The sequence below is a fragment of the Mirounga leonina genome, unplaced genomic scaffold (assembly GCF_011800145.1).
Source record: "Mirounga leonina isolate KUSES-001 unplaced genomic scaffold, KU_Mleo_1.0 Mir_114, whole genome shotgun sequence".
NCBI lineage: Eukaryota > Metazoa > Chordata > Mammalia > Carnivora > Phocidae > Mirounga > Mirounga leonina.
Window position 1 is genome coordinate 3,758,277 of NW_023270265.1, and position 27,123 is coordinate 3,785,399.

General features: G+C 43.6%; 1 protein-coding gene across 6 annotated transcripts in view; it reads left to right on the forward strand.

Annotated features, from left to right (window-relative positions):
• LRMDA (leucine rich melanocyte differentiation associated) overlaps window positions 1-27,123 on the forward strand; it is a 1,063,938-nt gene that overhangs the window by 194,225 nt on the left and 842,590 nt on the right. The window lies entirely within an intron of this gene.

Sequence of the window (27,123 nt, forward strand, 5' to 3'; positions counted from 1 at the left end):
CAACAATGCCTAGGGATTAATTTAGCAAGAAATAATGCAGGACTTCTGTGAAACTATAAAACCTTACTGAAGAGGGTAAAAGATGAAGATGAAGGACAAAAATGGCCATGGTCCCAATAGTTGAAATTTATTAAATTGAAAACCCATCTCCAAAGAGTTGCTAAGACCCCTTGCCACCCTTTTTTGAGAAACGAGAGCAGTTGTGGGCTTGCTTTGCTCTGGGTGCCTGAGGAATTGGGGCTACTCTGGGGTGTTTCCCAAGAAATGGGGAACTGGGGATACAGGCTCTGATGACCCTTTGTGTTTTGGGTTACCAGACTCAGTACTTGGTAAATGACAGGCTGGATCTCCATTCTCTTTCAGGAGCTCTTTTCCAGCAGTTAGGATTATTTAACTTTCTTAGGAGCTGGCAGCCTCAGGCCAGGGTAGACTGGAGTCCTGGGGTACTGTGCCCGAGTGTCTGAGGACCGGATCTGGCCTCTCACGTTGGATTATGGCCTTGTTTCCCCACTTCCTCTCTATTTAATGCCTTTTGAGTCCGTCAATTGCTGGATACTTTGTTTTTAAAGTTTTTCAGTTCAGTTTTCAGGGGGATTTGAGTCTATCTGCTCTCCCTGCAGGTACAGATTTTTTTTCAGATAAAAAAAAAAAAGTGCCCAGTGGGCCTTTTTGTCCATATTGAAGGCCACAACCAGCACCCACAAGGAGAGATGGAAGAAGTCCCAAGTGGAATATTTCTGGTTCTGCAGTTAGAGGAATGGATGAAACAAGAGGCATTTGATTTGAAGGATTAAAAGAATTGGCCCTTCTTGACATTTAATAGGTTGCCCCAAGCTGTTTTTTCTGATTAAAATATTTGTGCAGACACTACTGCCCCTGTGTATTGTCAAGTTCATGTCCCCCCCCCCCCCCCCCAGTATTTCTCTTTAATGTTTGGTCTGCCTTGCTCTGTTACTTTCTGGGAAACCCATGGGTTGTGGTTGTGGGTTTGTGTTGCACTGTGTTTACTCATTTTTTGAGAGGCCATGTGGAAAGTCCTTGTGCGTGAGACTTGCCCATACTGAAACTATCTTATTAGAGAAATTCAAGGCTCATAGGATTGAAGATTTTGTACCTGAACCAAATACATTTTAGGTATAAGTATTTATATTGATTAATCCTTTGTAAAACTTAATTCAGTGAGAGTTTCTTGGGTCTGCCCCTCTACCTAGCTACCTACCTGTCTACCTTTTTCTAGGCTTAGGATTCCTGGAGGGAATCTTAGGTGGAGTTGAGCATAGAAGCTTAGGATTCAGACTTGGGTTCAAATCCTGATGCTGTTGCTAAGGAACAGTGTGATCATGTTACCTTGAGCTAATGCCCTAGCTACTCTTAAGACTTATGATCTGTATCAAAGAATTATAAGAATTAAATAGGTATATAATAAAAAACTTAACACCATGCTGGCATACCGTAAGCTCTTAATAAAATACTAGCTGTATTAGCATAGTGTGGGCAGCAGGATTACAGGTGATTTTAATGTGTTCATTTTTTCATGGGTTGTATTAAGCTTTGCTCTGATAAAAATTATACGTATAATTTTCAAAAAGATAAGTGTAATTTTTAAAATTGATAGTTTTTTTTTTTTTAAAGCTGTTGAAGTGATAAATAATCCAGTAAAAGCCCTCAGCCCTCATGGGTCTCTGGGTGATAACCCAGCAGCACGACCTTTATCATCTGTGGTTTAGCAGCTCCAAGATTTAACCCCTCTCCCCCCCCGCCCCCCCACAACCCACCCAGGGTCTGGAGAGATCCCCGTCTTCGAAGACCAGAATCTGCAAGGCTTTTATGTTGTTCTGCTTGTTGATTGGGGACCCATAAAACATTCAGGCAATCCAAATGACAAACAGGAAAACAGCCAACAAACTAAGGACAGAAAGGGGAAGAAATAACTATCTCACATCTATGGAGTGCTGATGCTGCATTTTTGTTTTACTTGCACTGACTCATTTCCTGCTCACAGGTAGGAACTGTTATGCCCATTTTACAGAGGAGATGGGTTCTGAGTTAAATCAGGTAAAGTTGTACAGGAGGAAGCTGGTAGAGGGGAGATTTGAACTCTGAAGCCGGAACAGTTAACTGGCGGGCTGCACAGTTTCTCTGTGTTCCGACGTTGGGGCCAAGACTTACATCGACTCAGCCCACCTTTGAGTGTAACTGTTCACTCCTCGTAGCCAGCTTCTGTTCTGATTGGTCCATGCCTGCGCCGTGAAATAGTATGCATATTCCCTCTGGTTAGGGAAAGTTGTCATGTTGTAGGAAACCAGATACCGTTTATGTGGGGGAAATAAGTAGAAATATTGATAGGAAATAAGTCGAAAAACGGAGGCAGAGGGGGAGAGGAAGACGAGAGGAAGAAACTAAGTGTTTTTGTGCAAAAGGAAGTAAAGTGTTAAGCCCCATCAGAAATGAGTGCAGAGAAGGGGTACAGAATGAAAGGAATATGGGGAGCAGTATGTGCTTCAGGAGGTCCATCTCTCAAAGGCCATTGTCCTGGAAAGCATGTGTAACCCGTACTAAAAGCTCTGTAGTTTGCTCGGAGAGCTGAAGCAGGATCCTGAGCTATAGAGATGCTTAGCCTCACTTGGAAAATGTTTCGAAGGAAAAACTGGAACTGCTGCATTTCTAAGCTTTCAGAGAACATGGGTCTTTTTAACTTTATTTTACATTGAGCAGGGCAGTGCCTGTCACACACTGATTTCTCCTTCCCCTCTGGGTCTCAGCTGTCTTCCTAATAGGCAGCTGCCCGGAGTGGAGTATGGCATTGTTAACCATCAGGGGTGACCAGCCTGTCAGCGCAGCTGGCTGGAACCCTGGACGCTCGAGGCGCCTGACAGCAACCCCATTTGCATCCTGTGCAGAAAGCACCCGCATCCTTTTTCATTAAGAGAAAAGTTACCCTAAAACACCAGACACACTGGCAACTGGAGACCCTCAAATAGCTTCTTTTGGATCTCATCCTTCTCTATGACAGTATCAGGAGTGGTAGCTTCCGAATTACTTTCTTTTTACAGTGTTTAAAACTTTTTCCAAGTAAGACTTCTTCCACTGAGCCCAAAGAGGTAACAGATCATAGAGAAGTTCTGGTTAAAGAATGAAGGAGAAGCCTGATTCTCTCCTGCTTTATCCCAAGAATGCCTCCATGGAATCCCAGCGTTCCTAAGAATACAGTTTGAGAACTACCGTTCATGGCAGAAGGCGGTTTTAATCTCGTCGGATTTCCCTTCCTGGTTCTTATTTGTGCTTTACCTGAGTGGCTTCTATAGCTGACCTTCTCAAATGGCAAAGGGTTAAGAATATCATCAAAAATTAAACCAAGCTCTTCTCAGGTCAACTTGTAAACCCTGTGTCCCAGATGGCTTTGAGGAAGGGATGTGACATTGTCTAATGACTTCTCGGAAAATTTGTTTGTTCCTTTCCCCCCTTTCTCTATCTCCATTCTTCTTTCCTTCTTCTTTCCCCACCCCACTCCTGATTTGATGAAACTGTTTGTGATGTCCAGCATATATTTTACTGTTCACTGTGTGTTGTTGTACTTTAGCAATTTATAACTATGATCAATGTTGTGACCTTAGGGAAATTGCTTATATAATTATAGAAAGTTTACAGTCGTAAGACAAGGAATGGGGAAAATATATCACTGTAAAATATAAATATGTTTAAATTACATTTAGGATTTGGAATAGTTCCTTGCTTGTGTTTTACAGAGTAATCTGTGATTTAAATCAGGTTTGGTTGTGTTTTTTCCCCCCTAAATTGGGTATTATAAATCAAGAGTAGATGCTGGATATAGCACACAAGAGGATTTCTTATACATTTTAATGTTGCATAAGTAAGAAATACCAGTAGTTCAGCAGTAAAATTGCAAATGTAAGCAAAAGTGAAGATTTTTCCAAATTTAACTAGGTTGCATTTGTTTAGTAAACTCTAGCAATAATTTACTGTTTTATTACGTTTACCTTTGAGATCTGGGCTGACTTTTTTTGTTCCCTTCCTCAAGAAGGAAAAGGGAGGTACATTACTATAATTGCTTGGAGCTAGAAAAAAACCAAGAGTACCATTTTGCTTTCCCTACCTGTGATACATAAACTTAAAAAGGAGAAGGAGGGAGGGTAGAACACTTACTAGGATTAAAAGTATTCATGGATGTATCAGTCACACAAGCAGGGCATTTATTTTTCGTCGGGTCAGGCTTTCCATTTGTGCCATCTCTTGTGAGACTAAGTGTTTTTGTACAGAAAGAAGTGGAGTGTTAGGCCCCGTTTTGCACATGTAAGCTGCTGGTAAGGGTGAGGACTGGGGAGCAAAGGAAGCTGATGGAATTCAGTCATGAATGGGCGCATATGTCTCTTCAGATCTTGTGGGGTCTCTGGAAGACAGGTAGGTTTCATTCAAGATAGTCTCAATTACACCATACAGGTGGATTTCAGTGTGTGAAGAGGCACTCGACCCGAGTGCTCCAGAATGGGTGCTGACCTCGGGGAGGAGGTGGGCGGACGGAAGGGCTTCTCAGTCAGCGAGGAGGCTTGGTGTGCTTGCTCCCGACGTGAGGGATTGTCGCCCACCACCCCTCCTCCCGCCACGTGCTTCACATGGTTAACAGGGACCCCAGCTTGGTTTAACTGTGGTTTGAGAGAAGTGAACTCTGGGATTGGGTTGGATGATGTTGATTAATAGGAGTGAGAGGGTGAGAGACTCCAGGGCCAAGCAGTAGGTCCATCTTGGTGGCATCTGATGTTGATTGGCTTTGTCCTGCGCGGCTGCGCTCGCAGAGCGGACATTAAGATTAAGTGATGCTGTCGTGTTGAGGAGCACGGCACTGCATCATTCTGGGAAGAGACAGCTGGGGTGGTTAATCCTTCATCACCAAGGGAGCACTGCCAGTGGAAAGATATACAGCCAAAGATAACCCTCCATAACTTGTGCTAAAGATCAGAAAACTTTGAATTCACATCCATCTGCTTAGTCTGGGGTGAAGATGAAAGATAGGCAGAATAGGAAATAAAAAACTCCTGAGGGATTAATCTTAGGCACGGTATGTAGCCCACAGAGTGAGCAGGCGGGAGAGAAACTTTTACGTGGCGTTTAAAAGGGCATTAAATGCACCCGGTTTCACAGCAGCCTCTTGAAGTAAAATTAAATGATACACACTCTCATTTTTCTGTTGCATTGCCACCATTGCACCCCAAAAGGCTATCAACCCCTCCCCCCCATTAGACCTCCTCTGAATTTTTTTTGAGGAGGTGCTTTTAATTCTGTGCCTGCGGACAAAGCATGTGGGCAAGGAACGCTGGAAATGCCTAATGAGTAGGAAGAAGAGCTTTTTGTTTTCTCCTTTCCCTGTGTGATTTTTAACAAGATTTTCACAAAGTCTCTGTGTGTGTGTGTATCTGTGTCTGAGTGTGGATCTGAAATGCTCTTGTTGTGAATATTTCTGAACAGCTGCAATGATTTTATATATCACGTGTAATCGAATTAAGCATTGTTGTCATACCAAAGTGATGTGCAGGGGGAAAATAAATCAGGGAGGGAAATAAATTAGAGGCCCCTCGCACATCTGCAGCTTCTCTGTTAGCACAGGGGTCAGGCTGGGGGAATGTCTGGTGCAAGGTGAGAATATTAGGGACCTACATGCTCTGTCCTCAAGTGACTTTCTGTGTTGAGTTTAAAGGGAAGTTTTGTTGTTTTGTTTGAAACCTTTTGGTGGCAATATTTTTGTCTTTTTCCCTTGCCAGTTGGGTATTTGAGAATCTGAGCGAGAGCCTCATTTTGGGGCCTAGGCCATTTACACTGATTTGCAGAGGGAGCCCATTCTTCTCCTGCCAGGCTTAGCCTCGCTTGGGCCCTACAGTGCTGCAGCCGTTCTAAGGGTGGGAATAGGGAAGACATGGGGCAGCAGGGCACAAGCATTCAGTTAAATGAGGAGGTAGAAGTGAAAAGAACAATCTATTGAGAGAGACCTGGGTTGAAGTTCCTGCTAAGCATTGTGAACTTGGACAAGTCTCTTTCTCTCTCTGAGTGTGTTACAAATGAAAAACTTGAGCTCAAGAAAGAGGAGGTGAATTGTCTAAGGAAGGAAGAAAGGGTCCGTGTACCGTTGGGAGGTTAAGGAAAGAAAAACATGAAGTTCTGAATTTTGGATTAGATGATGGGAGAATCCATCAGTCTTTTTCTGATATCCTGGGGAAGGCACGTCCTATAGAAGATGACTATCTGTATGGTAAATTTTTACATCTCAGATGGTCCAGGATGCTCTTAATTTTGAACATGCAAACGATGTATTAATCTGTGCATATGCAGATATATCACATATATGTACATAAAATTATTGAAGTTTATCTTAAAGTTTTAAAGTTTATTATTTTTTTTAAAGATTTTATTTATTTGAGAGAGAGAGAATGAGAGACAGAGAGCACGAGAGGGAAGAGGGCAGAGGGGGAAGCAGATCCCCCGCTGAGCAGGGAGCCCGATGTGGGACTCCATCCCGGGACTCCAGGATCATGACCTGAGCTGAAGGCAGTCGCTTAACCAACTGAACCACCCAGGCGCCCTAAAGTTTATTTTAAAGTTAATTTTACAGGTTAAAATTTTGGTTTTTATTTTCAATAGACAATTCATTAAATGGCTAAGTGTGACTTAATTTCTATGCCTTTGTAATACTTAAATAGATCTCCAAAAAAGATAATTATCTCTTGTCAGACCATGAGGTTTCATTTTGGATCCAGAAAAAAGTTGTGGCAGATTTGGGGAGAAAGTAGATCATATACATAATTCCTGGTGTGCCAAGCTTGGGCGGATGATGTTCTTCATCCACCCAGGAGGAGCTGATCCAAATGTCTCTCTTCTTGAAAGACTATTACATTGGGTTCACTTGACTGAGAAAGTGGTAAAGAAACCTGGCATTCTTAACAGATTCATTAAGGGGAAGAGAAGAGGGTGGTAAATCTGAAAGTGTGCCACCACGTGGAGGCTCACATGGGAAGATGTGCAAAGAAGAATAAGATTCAGACGTCATGTAGTTGTCTTCATCTGTTTGAATCTTAGTCTCAAATCCTAAATCTGCTGAGCCTAGACATTTCTCTGCCAGATCCATCCTGAGTATCCTGACTTGAATCACCAATCCAAATGGCCAGAAGACCAGGTTGGGGGATGGTTGATACTCTCCAAGCTTGGAATAAAATGGAATATGTGGGAGATGTGATATAAGGGCCACCATTTGGGGCAGTGATTGCTTTTCAGGGAATTTTATACTTGGGAACAAATCATTGGGCCAGTGAATGTCAGTGACTGCTGGGTGGTATATATATTTTTTCTATTAGGATGCCTAGATACCAAGATTTTGCTGTTCCTAGTGAATGTACGTTTTCTGTTGTCTGGTCTTTTGAGAGATTTGACTAGTTTCAAGGAGAGTGGAAACCTCTGGGTTATTCCCTGAGCATCTGATGAGATTATGGCCAGATGTTTCTCAGCTCCTGCCTTATTTACTGTTATAGTAAATCAATGTGTGTGACATAGGTATACCTTGTATCATGCAAATGTCACAGGGGAAGAGTGATAAAGGAGATAACGGCGCTAAACCTAGAATCAGCAGACCTGGGTTTGGTTTTGACTTGGCTTTTGTTTCCCTGGTTTCCCAAGTCTTCCTGTTGGCTGTCACTCTGTTACCTCAAAACCTAGAGACTTGAAACAACCATTTTTATTATGCGTTCATGGAGTCCATGCATTAGGAATTGAGACAAGACAGAGTGGAATGGGTTGTCTTTGGTCCACAAGCTTGGAGCTTCCATTGGAAAGAGTCAAAAGCTGGGGGTAAGTTGGTGCTGCGGCTGGAGTCATCATTCAGACACATGTCTGGCATCTGGGCTGGGATGACTTGGCGACTGGAACTGCTGAATGGAGCCCTGTACGTGGCCTCTTCATGTGGCTTGTCTTCCTTGTGGTGTGGCCTCCTCAGGGGGTATTTGTTGGATGTTTTACATGGCAGCTCAGGGCTCCAAGTGTCAGTATTCCAGTGCTGCGGTGGAAGCTGTGTCCCATGGTGTAACTTCTATGCACTCTATCTGTGAAAGCAGCATGAGCCTGCCCAGATCCAAGGCAAGGGGGATCGTCTACCACATGGTAAGGAAATAGCAAGAGCACATTCTAGAAGAGCATATTGGGTGGGAGAGATGTTGTAGCCATCTTTGGAACATCTGCCACACTCAGATTTCTTTTCTGAGCATGACTAACAGTGGGTCAGGGTGAGAATTAATTGGGGAGACCTCTTTCAATATTAAAATTATGTGCTTCGTTAAAATAAAAATCCAATTGCCTTTAAAAAATGATAATTTACAAAGTGATGATTGGCTCCAAGAGTCTACTTTAGGATATCTTTATCTAGATAGGTGCCCAAGTGCAATCTAAAATAATCTGATAGGCAACATGAAGGACACTGATATGAGGGATGCAGGTTCTCTTTTTTCCCCTCCTAAGTTGTTATTTCAACTGAATTTTACACTACAGTGATTCTTTTTTTAGTCCAGCTTTATTTTTCTTGTAGCTTGTGGGTAATTAGGTGGCATGCTCCTATCTCACCAGAATTTCCATGAACGTTGGTTGACTTGGACATAAGTTAAATGTTTGACATGTAGGCTTTAGGACTGGAGTATAAGTTGGGGATCTGGGAGATGATGGGGTTTTGAAGTAGGACCCATGAACACTTGAGGCTTGTCCTCTTATGCTGACACAGGAATTAGGATGGAATAGATGGTGAACTTCTGGAGAAAGCTTTTTCCTTGCTGGGAGATTAAATTGTCACCTCTGGCATTGGTACAGATCTGACACTGGACATGAGGTCTGAAGGAGGGTGACCATGGGGCAGCTGCCCCCAGGAAGGCATCACAATTAAGGAGGGAAAGGGTTAATATACTGACTAATGTTTCGGTTTACAGACACTGGCCCCTCTCTTTGTTCTGTTTTATCATACACATTCATCACGTTCAACCTGGCAACCCAACCAAATAGCTATTTAAGTTGTAAAAAATGAATCATAGCACAATTTCATGAACTGTGTGATATAACTGAATCTAATCACATTATAAAATGGGGCCTTTGCCAGCCTGGTGTACCTGGTTCTGGGCTTCCTCAGAATAAGTAAGTAAATAAATAGGCTTCATTACATATAATATCAGCAAGGTGGTTAGGCCAGTTGGGTTGTGGGGCCAGGCAAGGAAGCATCCAGATGTTTCACACTGGACCATGATGCCTTTCCAATCTAGCTCACCTGGAAAGGCCCACAAATCATGTTGGCCATCTTCTGTCTTCTGCGTGTGGCTAACCAAATTTCCTAGTTTATTAAGTAAGTGGCAGGAGAGATCCTGGGATAAGAACATAAACCCCATAAATGAGTACTATGAGGAAGGGCGCTACTCCAGCTCATTTCCACAGAATTTCAGGGCTCGCTTGCTTGGTACTGACTATAAAGATGGATAAACATACAGTCTCTACCCCCAGGACCACTCTAACAATGGGGCCCACTCATGCGTCAAACATCTTTCTAGGTGCTTTTTATGTGTTTTTTATTTGACTGTAAAAGATAAATCTTGAGCTGTAATATCATCTCCATTGTTATAGATGAGGAAATGGGAGCTTAAAGAGGTCAAATAACTCAAGGTCACCCAGCCAGTGAATGTCAGGGCAGAGATTGGAACCACCTTCTGCATGGTGGAAGAGCCCCAGAGGCGGGTTGTGGTGAGAGGCCGGTCTAAGCAGCTGGGAGCAGCCTGGTGGTGGAGGTGCCCAAGTGTGCCTTACTGGAGAGTTAGACTTGATCCCCTGGGTGCCTAGGAGCCCATGGGCTGGCAGTGTGACTGGAATAGAGCTTGACCGAGGGGGTGGGAGCAGGCCCGAGAGCCCGGCACCACGGCCAGGGTCAGGGAGGGGGAATAAAGGCGGGCTGAGGCACTGGATGGTGAACCTGCTGAGCCTGAGCTGGGGAAATCTTGCTGGGGCAGAATCCACTCCCTGTAAGAGCGCCTTGACCTCCACATTGCCTTCCTCCCCGATAGATACTGACAGCGACTTGTGTTCATTCTCTCCTCTTTCTTCCCTGCCTCCCCTCTTTCTCATGCATCACTTGCCCTTTTTCTTTGTCTCTCTCTCTGTCTCCTTTTCTTTTTTTTTTTTTTTTTTCAAGATTCTATTTATTTATTTGACACAGAGAGTGAGAGAGCACAAGCAGGGGGAACAGTAGAGGGAGAGGGAGAAGCAGGCTCCCCACTGAGCAGGGAGCTCGATGCGGGGCTCGATCCCAGGACCCTGGGATCATGACCTGAGCTGAAGGCAGTCTGTCTCCTTTTCATTCGTTTCTTTGGCTCCCCCCTTTCATTTTTCTTCCCCTTCCTTTGCTGCCCTGGTGTTTTCTTTACTCTGCTCCTGAAGGCTTGGCAGTCACCCCACCCCCATTCCTTCTTCACCTCCTCCCCCTCCTCTGCTTCCTTTGCCTATGGAATAAATAAATAAATAAATAAATATATATATATATATATTTATCTGTTTTTCTCTTGGTTGTGTCAGCGTATTTTAGACTGCTGGGCTTTGCATGTTTTGCAGCTGGTTTTGATGCAGTTGTCAGATGGTGATGGATGACTATCATCATTTAAAGTGTAAAAGAAAATGCCTTGGCACAGAGAGACGTGATCCACTGCCGTCTGCCAGCCTGGATAGGCATGGCCACCATTTTCCTCGCCCCTCTTCTGCCTCCCACCCTGCTCACACTGCCCTTGCCAGAATCTACAAAAGTCATCGCGAGCCGTGCAGCACCGGGCTCTCGCCTCCCATAATATCACTTTGGTAGTTGTCAGATCATATGAAACGTCAAAATTCATGTGGCCTCTGTGAAGAGATATATTTAGTACAGCTGCTGCATACCTACACGCTACCCCTGACACTGACATATTAGTTATGCTGTCTTTTGCAATCTGATATCTTTAAATTTGCCACCTTGTTAAGTTTTGATTAATGTGATTCCATTTCACTAAAGTAATTGGCTTGGCCTGTTGTAAAAAATAATCAGCCCCCTCTATGGAACAAATGCTAGAACATGCTAATGAGGGAGTGAGTTCGTTACAATGATGGCGTGGACTGACAGTTATTAATGATTGTTATGATAAACAGACGAGTGTGAATTGGGATGAGTTGGGCAAAAGTGACAGTTTAAAAATAACGTATATTGGAAAGTACTAACGAAGTAATATACTGTTAGGAAAACAATCATGCAAGTTGTCAAGGAAAGAAGTGTAATTATACAGCCACATAGGCTGCTTAGGAGGACAGGGACCTGCCTGATAATGGACACATTTTTTGTTGGCAAGAGGGAAATATGTTATGGCAGAAAGAGGTGCAGATTGATAAATTAATTGGTCCTTCTCACAGCTCTGAGAGCAAACTTGGCCGGCAGTCATCATGCAGATTAGGGGGATGACGTTTGCCCAACGCCTCTTTCCCCCAGAATCTACCCAGTCCTCGTTGTCAGGCTTTTCTGAGGCATCTCTTGTCTCCTCTTCTCACCCAACTTCACGAGCTGCAACAAGTCGGAGAAATGCGTCCTGAGGCAGGCTGTACCAAGTGCAACTTTGAGCTGGAATGCTTGCAGCCATGTACAATTTTTTTTTTTTTTTTAAAGAAGAACCTAAAGACTTAAATGCTCTATTGTTGCTAAGGTCTTTGGCCGTGTTGGAGGCAGTTATGGGTGGTTTCCAGCTCTGTGAAGGAGACCATGAGGGCTCACACAGGCTGGGGACTGGGTACAAGGGACGTGCCAATTTGTGCTTCTAATGCCAGCAAGTTGCTGTTGGCTCCTTGCATAATTAGGCAAGATGGAAGTGGTGTGTGTGTGTGTGTGTGTGTGTGTGTGTGTGTGTGTGTGAGAGAGAGAGAGAGAGAGAGAGAGAGAGTGGGAGGGTAAGACTTGTTGGAAAAAGAGGCTGAGATGACTGAGAAGTGGCAGGAGGAGGAGAGGCATGCTCTTGAAGAAAGAGTTGACCGAGTCTAATGGTTCACAGCCGTCCCACTGTGTTTGCTGACTTGACAGGGAAGGCAGGTGAAAGGAGGTGCACACAAGAATATTTTGTGATGCCTATATAAGCTTGGGTTCTGGACTTGTGTCTTGGCCTAGACTCTTGATTGCATATAACTAGTAACCAATTTAAAGTAGCATAGCATAAATGGAGGATTTATAAAGATGCTGAATTATCTTGTGGAACCCAAGATCAAAGTTACGGCTGGGCCTCACAACAAGTGGGAATCAGACTTGAAGAGGGACTAAGGTATCCAGTCTAAGTCTCTCTTGATCTGTTTCTCTTTCTCTGAGCCCCCAACCCCACCCCTTTCTGCTGCCATTCTCCCCACCAAGCCATGAGAGCCGGGAAAATGAAGGTAAGTCCTGGGCTCAGAGATTTTGTTTGTCTGAAGATAGGGTGTCTATCCAAATGTTAGACTTCTTAGAAAGGGAGCTTGACTTCTCCCTGGGTGGCCCAGCTACTGTGGTTTAGGGATATAGCAAGGAGCCTGCTGATGTTGACTGTGATACTTGGTTTTTCACGTAAGTATTATATCAGGATTTTTATTAACTCCATCTTCACAACCATCCCATTAGGCAGGTATTCTCCTTATTGAACAGATGAGGGACATGAGGCCAAGCGTTTGTGAATTTGCCCCTCCATCACAGTAAGGGGCAGAGCTGGGGTTTTAATCAGGGCTCTCTTCAAGTCCCTGACACTTGATGCTTCCCACTTTACCATATCACCTCTTGCCGGGATGCTGTGCATTCTCTTATAACTCAGGCTGGTAGGTGGAGCAGTTATTTGCCTGAGACTCAAAGAAAGGAAACCTCAGGAAAAATAGTCCAGTCTGTTTTGTATTTGGTCTAAGTAGAGACTGGGCAGGGGGTTCTTACAGGAAGTTTGTTATTTGCATTGAGATTTTCTTCTCCACATATGTAAACATATGGCCATGTGGATTTCTATCCTGGTCTACTTGGGGATGTGAGCAGAAAGACAAGTCTCATTATCTGGCCATCAAGCCCAACGAAGACTCTGGAGCCTCCCTGTGCAAAACATCCAGAGCAATCCTGAAATCAAAGGGAGCTGCCAGTTATCTCACAGCAAATCTGACAATTAAGAAAGAAGGCGGTTTCATTTTTTGTGCATGTTAGAAAGTATTTGCTCTAGGGAAGGCGCAGGTAACTAAGATTCATTTAGTGCTGACCAGGGTGGAGCTAGGTACTCCCTGATGCTGTGTCTCATTTGGGGGCTGGACACATCCCCATTTTACAGATGAAGAATAGAAGTTCTGGGTGGTTGAAAGCTGCAGACCTTCTAGGGAACTGGACTGTAGAATGATAGTTGGCTTCTTCGGAAAGAAGGCTTTGGTCCTGTCTAACCCAACTGTTTTTTTATGTCCCCCCCCCCCCCCCAATTATTGACTTCCCCTCACCTTCATGGTGAGACTGGGAGACAGCAAAGTGGAACAGTTTAGCCTCCTGGATTGGGAGTTGGGGCCTGGGTTCTAATCTTGACTGTGACTTTGGGAACAGGTCACAGTCTCTCTCTGTCCCCCATCCAAAGGGCAAGAAAGATACTGGCACTTTTGAAGACAAAAGAGAAAACAGATTTGGATTTGTTTTTCAACTCCTTAAAAGAAAGGGAAGGAGGGTCCTCTCCTGACTGAAAGACTCAAGTTTCCTGTGGGTGTGAGGGCTACCATCTTCCTGACCCTCAGATGAACCTTCTTCCTGCAGTCCTAAGACTAAACAAGAGTCACCCCAGAGGTGAGAATTCGGTCAGAGGATGAGCCCCCATGGTGGGCAGACAGGGCCAGAGAGAACTCTCATCAGCATTATAGATGGTTTTCTCAGCATCAAAGGGCAGCTCTCTCTCCTCAGGACAGGACAGCTTCTTTGTGTCTTTTTTACACTGTTGTAAAAAGAGAAAAAAAGTAGCCACTCAGCCCTAAAAGTTCTCTTTGCTATTTTCTACCTTATCTTCTCCATCTTTTTCTCTCTTGACATAATCCCCCTCATCCCTAGAAAGCCCCATGTCTTCCCTCTCCCTTGCTATGGGTATTTTCACAATGGAGTTTCTGTGCTGTATGTGCCACTGACCCAAATGTTGCTCTGTGGCAGAAGATGGGACATACCTGTAAGCACAGGCAAGCTCCTAAACCTGGGCTCATGAACAAATCTGCCTTCCAGCTTGAGTCTGGGTAGAAAATGTTGTCCTAGGGGATCAGGAGTGAGGTTAGCGATCACCCCTAAAGACTGTGTAGAGTGTTATGAGCCCTTTGGTATTCTTCCACTCAGGATTTTCTCCCAATTTCAGTTTTATTAGGATGAGTTAGAAGTTTGTCTACAGGAAGTCTTGGGGCCTCTCACAGCAAGGTCATTTCATGTATGCCTATTTTTTGGACATTCAAGGAAAAATATGAACTCCTGTTAGGATCTGTGAGGCCTGGGAAGGATGTTGGTTTAGACATGGATAGAAGGAGATTTTAAAGCTGCACTAGAGGTGGGGAACATAGTAACCTTTGTCCTTCCAAGTTGTCCATCAGTTGAGAGCCTTGTTGCTGCTAACAGCACCTCCTGGTGGCCCGAGCCGAAGGCATAGGACCCAGCTAATCTTACTTAGCCTTCTGTGGGAAGGGTCTCTGGTTGGCCCTGGTGGCTGAAAATTTTGAGTGGTATGATGGTGGATTTTTACATTGTACAGGGTTTTGATGAAAGATATGGTATGTGCCCCCAAAGCACTAAAGGGTGTAGATACACTTGACCCTTCCCCACCTCCATCACACAACATTGCTATGAAAATGCAATCAATCCAGCTTCTGACGTCTTCCCCCCACTCTCAAGAGCACCTACTGTATCAACATGACATTTTTTAATCTTGGCTTGTTTTCCAGGCCATGAATTTAATTTCTCAATGCTCCACTGTTCAGCTTTTATGTTCTCAGAGTGGAATGTTGTCCAACAGTAGTTCCCGCCATCTTGTTTAGTCCCATCCTCTTTCCTGGGCATCCTAAAACCAAATAGTTTTTTAAAAATTCATTGCAGCCATGGTCACTCAGCCTTGTGCTAATAGTCACCAAGTTCTGACAAAGCGAGCCCGACATCCCTCAATAAGTAAAATCCGAACCTCCTGATGTTGTGTAACAGTAAGCAGATTGGCATGTCTTTGGATTAGTGGAGGCACTGAAGCAAAATGCTCAATCCTTAGTGACCTTTGGCAAATGGATGGGGATGTGTAGCCATCGTAGGTTATCTTTATGTTCATTGTGTAGACACTCAACCTCTGCCAGGCCAAGACAGAAGCTGTCAGAGCAGATAAACTTAGTTAGGAACTAGCTTTTTCCTTACTACATCACAGTGCCCTGCAGAACTATTTTGTCTGATAACCTGCTTCTTCTTTAAACTTGTCTGTGAGTAGTTCTGTGAAGCATTAAGCCTTTCCTCTTGGGTTTTGAGCTGCTTATACTTTGTTTTAATCTTTGGGCCTAGGACTTTCTTTCTCATAGAATGTGCAGTCAGCTCGTTTGCAGACTATTCTGGTGATTTCCTTTTAGGGAATCCGTGGGAGATGCTATATCTGGGTCTTACAGGCATGCATTGTAGGGGCATGTATTTGCGTATAGGTGTGTAAATGTGTTCCTTGTATTGGTTCAGGAGGAATTCTGTGGAAATGGGGTCCCCTTTGATCACTTCTCTCTGAGCCCATTAATGCCTCTCTTTAGTTTACACATATTTCCTATGTTGATTTGGAATTTCATAAACACTCAGAGGAAAAATTTGGGTAAACATTCTTAACATTTGGAGTGAAGCCTCTTCTGCTAGCATAGTGGTATCTCAAGGCCCGGGATGTTGGATCTGAAGACTGGCTCTGTGACTCTGGGCAAGGTGCTTCACTTCTCTGAGCTCACATTTGCTCCCTTTGAAAATAAGGTGGGTCACATTAGGCAATTGCTAAGACCTGTTCCAGCTTCAATGGACTCCAGACTCTCTTAGCCAAGAAAAGGACTGAAGCAGAGTATGTTTTAGGGGAAGTGGATGAACTGTTGGGCTTTTCTTCTTTCATTCCTATTCCAGGTGAAGATAAAAGACTTTGCTCTCTACTGAGCTGACATGAATGCAGAATTCATTAGTTTTCAGACTTTCTTTTAAGCTTCAGACAGGATTGTGAAGGGAAAAGCCTGCCCTCGATTCCTTTGCCTTATTAGTTCTGCTCATATAATGTGCTGCAGAAACTGCTGATTGTCACTTGAGGGTGATGGGTTAGAGTCTGCTTTCTTGAGGGAAAGTCGAATTTTGCAGTTCTTGTCTCCCTCTTGCCTCGCTAGAGGTCTCGTCAGGTCTTACAGAAGAGGAATCTAAATTAAATCTAAATTAAAATTAATTAAATTTGCCCCTTTGCTGAAGAAAAAGTGGAGAGTATAGGAGAATTGGAAGGTGACAGTGTAAATACCCAGTTGTGTACAAGGTAATGTAATGATAGAAATAGAATTGTGGAGGCATTCTCGGAGTGTCCATGGGTTCCCCTCGCATGTGCTAGCCCCGGGAGAAATACACACCAGCGCGGGCACATACACTTTACCACCGGGCTGTTTAGACTTAACTTCATCTTACGGCAAACTCATTGCTAATCTTTGAAAGCCTAGTTTTATTTCATAACTCGAAGTATTTTATGCTTATGTGTGAGAAGGTACTCCTTGCAACTTGAGCCCAATACCCTATGTTTGTGCATCAGCTTCACAGAACATCCAGCTTAAAACGTAAACACCATTGTAAAAAATGCCATTAGCATTCCTTTCTGAATTTTTGGTATCTGCTGAATATACCCTTTTGCCCACACTTCTCTGACTGAGCCTTCTCTGTGTCTGCTAAGCAGTTTGTAGTTGTCCTGGATTTGCTTAGCAAAGTCCCCAGGCTGGCTTTTGTAGGGACTTTGCTTCCTAAGGCTGCAAGTCACACCAGAAGTCAGTGACCACCCTTTGTGATAAGGCATTGTCTGAATGTGTCCTTTCTTTGGCTAAGGGACACAGCTAAGGTAGAGCTGGGAAGCAGATCTTGGGTTGAAAGATTGCCCTCTTAGGTATGGAGCAATTGTGATTTGGGATTAGATTGCTTCGGCAAGAGGTGGTGAAGGGTTCAATTCTTGGCTCTATCACTTATTAGCTCTATGACTATAGGCAGATTTTTCACCTCTAGGAGCCTTATTGTACAGGGGAGACACCGCATTTTTATGGGGTTGTCCTGGAGGTTCCTGAGGTCATGCTAGTCATTCTATTCAGTTCATGGGAGTTGAACTAGAACCACCAACCGTTCTCACTTGGGAGTATGTTAAAATTTGCTAAGTAGAGTTTTACTCATGGAACTTCAAGACAAATGGGAAGATAGAGGCAACCAGATTTAGCTTTCAGCTCTATAATTGGGAAATTCTGAATCATCTGCATTTTCCTTAATACCTGGCCTCTTTCATTGTTTGGCTTTTGTCCCTTTCCCTCCCCTCCCCTTCCTTTCTTTCTCTTTATTCTTTCATTGAAAGATTTACTGGCATGAAGATGTGCTAGTAACTACTTGTCTTGGAGTAAGTTGAGCACAGGAGGTAAAGCCAAACCTTGTGCAGGGCACAGATGTGAACACCAGTGTCTCCGAAGAGTAACACAGCTTAAGAGAAAGTTGGACAAGTGAGTAATCTGACAATGGCTTTGTAAGAGCTTTCAGAAAAAAGAGTAGGAATTTCATACATTTGAAGCAATTAAAACCAGAATGAAAAAGCATGTATTTGAGAAGACAGGAGAGGGAAATGAAAGGAAATCCTTACAGCTCAGGGATTTGAACTCATAGTGACACTATTTTCAGTCATGTGACACTTTTCCTGTTTTAGAAACTAAACAGTAAAATTAACTTTGCTCTAGTTTTCATGGACTTCTTTTGAATTGTTGCATTAAAGTAACAAACATTTCTGGCAAGTGGACTGGATTTCCAAAAACTTTTCCTCACAAAGGCAAGGAGAACTCTCTGAAAAGTTATGTGTTAACAATATTAGAAGTCGGCTAGCACCAATTTTAACTTTGAAACCTTGGCACTTCAACGGGTACATGCAACTGATAAATCTTTTTTGTGGTTGTCCAAACCAGCAAAGCTAACTTTGTACATTTCCTATTAAAACTAAAAGCACTTTGACAGTCTGGAATCAGGTATATCAATATGGAGAGCAAACAGCCTATTCATTTTATCACTAAAATTTCTAAGCATTTTGATGTTTCTGAAATACATGTCACTTTCAAAAAGGGAAGCATGAAGTTGGTAAAGGTTGTAATGGGGGCAGTTCTTGGAGGCTGACCACCCCAGTGGGATTGCTGGTTCGCTTGGCAGTTACCTTGCTAGGCCAGCCTCTTGCTCATTTGACTGCGTGCAGACCATCTGCCTGTGTCTCTGAGGTCCCCGAGGGCTTCCAGCCATGCTGGAGTCGTGGTGTGTCTGTGGGTTTTCAGGCAGCTCAGGCACAGAACATCCGAGATGGTGTCCTTATGTTGTCGTTAGTCCCAGTGGACCAGAGTTCCTGCCAGGGCTGGGCTCTGTGGAAAGATGCACCCCATCAGAGTGACCAATATATGGTTTCAGAGGAAATGTCTGTGTATGCTGTGTGTAGGGAGCAGGCTGTGGTTGGGTCCCCTGCCTGAAAGGGATGTGTCTTGTAGCATCTTTGTTTGTCGGTGGGGCGTTTCACATATGGATAAGCGACATTTTGTAGCCGACTCTTAGGCTAGCTTTTTCCATGGGGCTTGAATGGGGGTACTTGGTTCAAATGTGGTGAGGAGCCCGGGCCCCTTCTCCTGCCCTCATCCCTTAGTCTGTCTCCATCCTGGCCCCCTCCGAGTCAACAGCTCTCCTCCTGGGACCTCTCCGGTGATCCCTCTTTTGGCATTTTAATGACCTGCTGCTGATCTCTTCTTGAGTATTTGCCTCATTTCTTCTGCTGTGAACTTTTTGAGGACAGTGAATATCTTCTATTTATAGTCTTCATTGTTTTCTTTAATTGCTCACCGTGTTTATGGAACAATTATTTTATCACAAGGAACTTGTAGTGGTCTCTGGTCTTGGGCTTGGAAGTTAGCCTGACGACTAATGTTTTGCGTGGGGTGATTAGCAGAGTAAAGAGTGGTGGTGAAACCAGATTCTGCCACCAGCCTGCCTGGCTCAGCAGTGTCCCTTCCTGGCTCTGCCTCAGTTTCTTCACTGACACTGTGGGAATAATAAGAGTACCTACTTCATAGGGTTGCGTTACATGAGTAAGTCCCCACTATTGTTCTCTTACCTGAGGACTTTGGGAAGGAAGAAGAGGTAGTCAGCAGCAGTGCTTTGGGTCAGTGAATTTTTAACTACTTTGTGAGGCTGATTTAGTGACCGTCCTTGCTTGGGGGCAGGAAGGAAGGTTACTTTTGTCTCCCTTTTTTTCCTGCCCTCCATGAGGGTCATGCCCTGTAGCTGGTTTCCTTGGTGCAGGAAACAATGATGATGCCTTTTATATGCAGGGACTCTTCTTTGCTGTTTGCCTTTGTGAGTGAACATCTCCTCTGTTAAGAGATTAGAGCCTTAATCCTAAATGATATTTCATGCTCTAAGACTTAAATTTATATATCACTATCCTGAATAATGTATTGGATTGCATTAAACAGATTGTAGATTAACATGCAACTATAAAACAAATTGTCAATGCGTTGTTGACAACTCTAAGTGCAAGTTCATATATTTAACTACATTTGGGGGAATATTGAAGTGTTTAAAGCAGCTTAACTGGTTGATATAAAATTAAGCATCATGTTCTATTTCAATTTGTGGGCCAGCCCAAGAGACAATAAAATGGAGGCTTATGCTTGAGAGGAAAGGAGCATGGGAGAAAATTTTGGAGGTAGCCTTGGTACCAGAGACATATTGGGTAGCAATAAAAGGATTCTGCCCAATAAGGGCCACATTGGGTGGTAGTAGAAAGATGTCCCTTTATTTATTCACCCTATGAGCAGCTACTTTGAAACCTTAAGGAGTTTCTAATCTAGTTGAGACAAAGCAACCATTACGCTAAAAACACTGGTGAAAAATATAAGCCATAAAGTCCTTTAGCCCGAAGCTGTGTGAGATAGGCCACATATTAGGAGCATTCACAGGAAAGGACACTGGTGCTTAGAATAGTCAGAAAGGGGGCACCTGGGTGGCTCAGTCGGTTAAGCCTCTGACTCTTGATTTCGACTCAGGTCATGATCTCAGGGTGGGGAGGTGGAGCCTGGCATGGGGCTCCACACTCAATAGGGAGTCTGCTTGGGATTCTCTCTCACCCTCATCTGCACCCCACCCCCCAGACACTTGTACACACTCATGTGCACACTCTGTCTCTCTCAAAGAAATAAATCTTAAAAAAAAAAAATGGTCAGCAAGATCTTAGACATTGTGGCATATGAACAAATCCTGGGAAGATAAAGAAGAGAATGGAAGTTGGGGAGGTTGGGAGGAAGCATGGTGGGTACCGGTGTGCTGGGACAGTGGGAAGCTACTCTTGAACAGTTGGGTGGGGCTAGGGCACAGAGAGCCATGGCAGCCAGGCAAGCATTGACCCTGGAACCAGAGGGCACAGGGTTCAAATCCTGGCTCCCCCACTTTCTAGTTGTGTGATCTTGGGGAGTTTAGCTCTTTGTTTTTCAGTTTTCTCATTCATATAATGGGGATAATAACAGTACCCATCTTTTAGGATTGTGGGGAAGGTGAAATGTGTGCTTGAGTAGAGGAGGGGCATAGTGGAAGTAATGTTTGACGTGCATTTACATTTAGTTCTAGGGTAAGAGATGGGAATTAGGAAAGCAGACTGGGGAGCCTGTTAAAGCAAGTTAGGTGCAAGGTAATGAGTCTTAGACTAAGGATGGTTCCTAATAAAGAAGAAAACATACGTACTTTTTTTTTTTGATTTTTTTTTTTTCTTACTGTCCTTTGCTTGCTTGGGCTGTGGAGAACATTGGTGTCTATACTCTGCTGTGGTTTTATAAGCCTTTTTCTAAACAGTTCATCCTGAGAGGGGTATATGTGAGCTGGGAGTGTGTGGATGCTGCCAAATGTGAGCATTTCCTTTCTTCCCCTTCTCTCTGCCTCCACAGTGTTGAGACTTTTTTGTACCTATTCCAGAAACTTCTAAATAACTTTGGAACAAATAAAATTATGGATGTGAATTATCTGGAGAGAGACCTCAGCTTGCACTTGCAGATAATGTGGGGTGACCAGGCAAAACTCCAGTATAATCTGGAGCTGCATTAAAGGGAGTAGGATGTCCTAAGCCTTTTTCACTCCATGCTGCATGAATGAGATCCTTGTTGGAGCTCTGGAGTTGCTTACCAGAGTTCAAAGAGAATGTGGAAAAAAATAGGAGGTAGGGCAGGCTGGTGGAAAAATGATTCAAGGGGTAGAAAATAGATCTCTGAAGGAAAATCTTGTAAGGTTGGTATGTTCAGGCTAGAGAAAGAAAAGATAGAGGGTAAATTAGTTACTACTTTCAAACAGGAAAGAATTTTTTAAATAGAGATCTGTGTTTCTCAAAGAGTATTCCATGGAACCCAAGTCTTGGGGAGGGGGGCAGCTTTTAAAGTCATGTCAATTTGGGAAATGATGTGCTTTATGCCCCTATGGACAATTCACAAAGCACATTAGCATCTTAAAGGGACTGCAGCTTTCTACAGAAAAGAGCCCTATTCTACTTTGAGCAATATAGAGTTTTCCAAACATTTTCAGTTATTTTTCTAAGACCTTTGGAAAGTGCTGATTTAAGAATTACTAAGGTGTTTAGTATAAAACAAAAAATAAAAGGCTTGAGGCATGAGGCCAAGCATCATAGTGATAATATATTACAATTTTCTATTGGGGGAAGCTTGGGGTGTTTTGTTTGTGTGTGTGTATGTGGTTTTTTGTTTTGCTTTGTTTTTGGTGGTGAGGAAGAAGAGAATATAGTTGGCCGCTTGTTTGAGGCCCTTTGCTGGCCTAGGTGCAGGGGCCACCTCCTGTGGTGCTTTCCAGTCCTGGGGACATAGAAGCTGAGTGATGTGAACTCAAGTTTGGGACCAGAGTTGTTGTCCTTTGTTGGATGGACAAACTTGACAGGACTGGTCCCGGGAGTAGAAGGGGAGGTGGGTGGTCCCTGGCACTGGCCAGGGAATGGTGAGCACAGACCTGGTCTCTGCACTGAGGCTGGCCTGGGGAAATGCACAGCAGCTTGTTGTACAAAGTGTGTTTCTGTGTCTGTCAAGGGCCAGTCATCCTCACAATTGGGTGACAGTGGTCCAGGGGCTAACAATTCATCATGGGCTTTAGGAAGTTTAAGAACTAGAATTTGGGAGAAGGACTCCAGGTCGATGGTGCTTTCTTCATCAAGTATGCCAATTGCTTTTCTAGTTTTGGCTTAAGAGCCAACTTTCCGTTTTTCTTTGTTCTCTCTTTGCTCTTCCTTCCCTCCCTGCCTCTTTCTCTATTTCTTTTTCTCTCTGTCCTTCCCTTTCCCTTCCTTCCCCTACTAAGTCTGCCTGCTCTGTCATTGATAAATTATTTTTTTTCCTCTTTACTAGGTGAGGTGCATACCTTACTCTTCTGATCCTGGGAGAATCTTTGTTTTCCCAAGTCCTAAATGACCTCTCTCTCTTAACTCTCTTCCCATCCCCACAGGAATGTGTACATCTGAGTGTCTCTCTCCTATGTCTCTTTGTCTGTCTCTCTTTGCCTCTCCATACACACACACACACACACACACACAATCTTCAAAGTACAGGGATACACCTTTTGTGTTTCATTTATTGTAAAATATTGCACACATCTGTAATTATATTACTCTTAAAATAAAGCCTTCATCCACTCTTAACATCTTTTGATGTCCCTTCCCTGCTGACTCTATTTTCTCTTGTTCCCACTTTACGTTAATGTGAAGAGACAGTTGAGTAAATGCACAATGAACTTCAAAACCTAGTAATTGTTTTTCAGAAAGAATGAAACTTGCGAATTAGATATGGATTGTAAAAGAACACCAAGGCTGATTAGTGTTCGTGAGGGGTGCCTGCCGGACGGCTCTGACACCTGCTTGCCAGCACTCTTCGGAAATGCCACCACTGATGCCTCTGTTCTGCCCATCACAGGATGTGGGGGGAGAAGTGGTGGGTGGGACTTAAAAGACTCCGCGGTGAACCACCTTGTCAGGCTTGGCAATGCATGGGATGCCTGACATAAAAGGCAGCGAGAAACAAAGATGAGCTGCATCCATTTTACAAGCAAACTCTAGTTATCTGTAAAAATAAAATAAAATAAAATAATAAGGTATCTTTTTTGAAAGAGAGAATGAGTGAGCATTGAAAGGGGTTCACCACGGGTTTTTGTTTTTTTTTTTTTTTTTTTTAAAGAATGTGGAGATAATGAGTTTTTTGAGACTTGGGGGAGGAAAAGAATTCATAAGCCAAGTTTCAAGCTGCTGAAAAATTGCTTTTAGGAAAGGGGGGAAAAAAAAAGAGAAACCTTTTCCATGCTAACCATCTGCTTGTGTCTTGTTTACTGCCCAGAGTGCCAGTTTGTGCTTATTAATCATGCTTACACAAGTATCTTAATTACTCCCTGTGTAGCTGCTCTGTCTTGAACTCAGAAGTTGACCTTTCTCTTTTTATTCCTTTAAATCATTAATCATACACAATCAACGCCAGTGGGGCAGAGCCATGGAGAAGGCTACCCAGATTCTCACACCTCACGCCAGTCCCAGGCAGACAGGGAACGCCAGGGTGACTGCTTCGCCAGCAGCCGGCCGTATCTTAATTAATGACTCTGCTGTGTTGAGACACACGGGCTGGGGGAGGCCACTCCTGCCACCACCCCTCGGCACTTCTCCCTGCCTTTCCTCCGTGGCTGCCTGGCTTGAGGAATGACTGCTTTACTCTGCCGAAAACCATAAAGGCCTCTGCTAGGGTTTTACAGTCCTGCACACCTAGACTCTGGAAGGATCTGAGCAGAGGCAGAGGGAACTTCTGAGAGAAGACGCTATTGACCTTGAGTGGGTTTTTTTTTTTTTTTTTTTTTTTTTTTAACTAGACCGGGGCTTCTTACATTGTGCTATGCATGCGTATCTGTTGCGGACCCTGTTAAATTGTAGATTCATGATTCAGGAGGTCTGGCTGGGACCTGAGCATGTGTGTCCCTAACGAGCTCCCGTGTAACACTGATGCTGCGATCCATGGACCAAGCTTTGAGTAGCCTGGAGCCACACCAGTGAGGACAGCTAAGGTCCTCCCCTCAAGCCTGAAGATAGCATGAGGGAGGGTAACCTCCAGGAGGATGACGCATATTTATGTTTTACTCCCCCCTTGGCTAGACCAGTAAGATTTTGATGCACGGAAACTGAATTTTCGCAGAAGTGACACAGACATGCACACACATGGTTCCCTTCTCTGGGCAAAGGATACACATGATACAAAGATCGGCCTTTCACATGGACGGAAGAGAGTGACATTGGGACTTTTTACTTTTTCATTGAACTTTGTGGAAAAAAAAATCGCTTAAAATGGCTGAAAAAATTACTCCAGAAAAAAAAAAAAAAGAAATCTCCAAAGTAAAGTAATAATGATAAAATAAAAAAAGATTGTGGTGTGGGTTTCATAAGACTGCTCTTCAGTTCCAGTACACCAGACAAATTACAGAATGTCGAAGTAATTTTGTCCTCTGCCCCCTCCCCCCTGCCCCGTTCTTTCTGCCTCCTGGTTAGGATGGGAATCCTAGAGATAAGAAATGGGGGAAAATGTAAACTGAGGGTCTCTTCTTTTTGCCAGGTTGAATGCTCTTCTCTGAAAGGAGAGGAATTTAGCCTCTCTGGCAAAACAGCATGAGTTTCTACCCACTGTCATTAATTTTACTCTTAAAAGCAGGAGCTAGGATGTGCAAAGTTGTACGGCAATAATGTGCATGTTAGAATTTTGGTTGATGCTCCCAACAGTGATGACATAGGGATGAAATAAATTTGAAACACTTTTTTTTTTTTTTTTAAAGATTGTATTTATTTATTTGAGAGAGGGAGATAGCGAGAGAGAGCATGAGCAGGATTGGGGGTGGGGAGAGGGAGAAGCAGACTCCCCACTGAGCAGGGAGCCTGATGTGGGGCTCCATCCCAGGACCCCAGGACCTCGACCTGAGCCAAAGGCAAATGCTTAACTGACTGAGCCACTCAGGCAACCGAAACACATTCTAAATAGGGCCTAGGATTTGCATCCTGCCTCATCAGAGGGAAGCTGGGTAGGCTCTGTACTGATGCTAAGGGTTTTGCATCGTAATCATTTGGAAAGAAACACACATGGAAACACATTTTAACTAACTTTTGTTGCTTTCCATTTCATCTCAGAGTGGGGTGAGAGGGTCAGGGTGAGAAAGGATTTGATTAAAAACAAAGTCTTAAGTAAAAGCAACAAATCTGTATTAGTGAAAAATCACCTAATTAATTCAGATAAAAACTTTGTCATTCCACATGCAATAAGAGTACACGGTTAACTGACTTTATTATTTACATTAAAAATTACTTGTTCGTGAAGTAAAAAAAAATCAATTACCCTGAATGAGGTGAATTAAGAAAATATTTCATCAGTGTAGCTTGTCTTTTCAGCTGGCTGCCTTTTCAGTTTCTTGTTGATTTATGAAGTGAAAATTCTGTCTTGTCTCTGGTGAGGACATTCTGTAGCCTTCCTACATAGTTTTGGTATTTGGGTATGCTCGTGTTTTTGGCAGCCTGGAGAAGATCCTGGCCGAAATGACAGAGGTACATAACTCCCTTTCGTTTGGTAAAGTAATAATTAATTAGAACTTCTGGACATGAAGCATTTTGAGAACTGGATCTGGACTCCATGCATAACCATGGTCTGCTGTTAAACCCTTTATAGAAGACTCTCCTTGTTCCTGGAACTTTGTACGGACTTGAGAGCAAGCTGATTTAAGTGTTGAGAGCCTGGTTTGGCAAGAGTTGTGTTTATGCTTTTCTCTCTGAAGGCCATGGATCTGACCCCTCCAAGGAAGCCAAGCTATTTTTAGGGAAGGGCTAGAGTGGCACTTTCTGGGGGAAATTTGTGGCACTTTTCATAGAGAACTCTTGGGATGAGGTGGGGATGTGCTGAATCCTCATTAGGACCCTGCTCTCTTTGGGCCAGGGCTCTGCTGCTTGCATTAGTGGATGCCAGATTTCCTATGATGGGAGAGGATGCTGCAGGAAGCTTATCAGAGGCCCCTGTCTAGCAAACAGGGATTTCTTGGTTATCAGTGTCTAGTTTAGTTGGTCTGGGGTGGGAGCCTAGGAAATCTTAAGTTTCTAAAGTAGTACCCCGGGTAATTTTAATATTCATCCAGGGTTGAGAACCACAATGTAAGACCTTAAGTCTGTTTTGCTCAGCTTGGCCTTTTTCATTCTCTAGCTGCTGTATCTCTCTGGAACCATATCAGTGCAGACTATCATGTTGAAGCCCTGAAGACAAAGTGATAACCTAAGCAGGGCATCTGCCTTGAGATACCCACAGTCTGTGGAGAAGGGTACTCTATGATACCAATTTAACTGCTTTGGACTGGGCTTTGTCCATCTTGTCCACTGGCTTGGGCTGCCATTTAGTGCTTGGCTGAGCTTTGTTATCTGTGTTTCCTTTGTAGCTCTAACTCTGTGCTCAGTTCTGACCCATAGTCCCAACAGCCTAGTATGATAGATACTATAAGAAGGGTGGATTCCATGGTGAAGACTGTTGTGGAAGTTCCAAGTAGAACAAAGTTCAATATTTGTCTTAACTATAGAATATACTCAGATGCACATGAGTATATCTAAGAGGAGGGTATATAGTCTCACCCACTGATCTATTCTCATGAATTTTTTTTAAATCAGGGACCTTCCTATGGGTCTAATAATCTAATAAAGTATACTTTGGCCAATGCTATTCTAACCTCTGGGACTTAGTTCAGCCTCCACTCTAGCTAATGTAGCTGTTTCTATGCTTAGTCTAGACCACTGACTCATGTTCTGCCCATGAGCC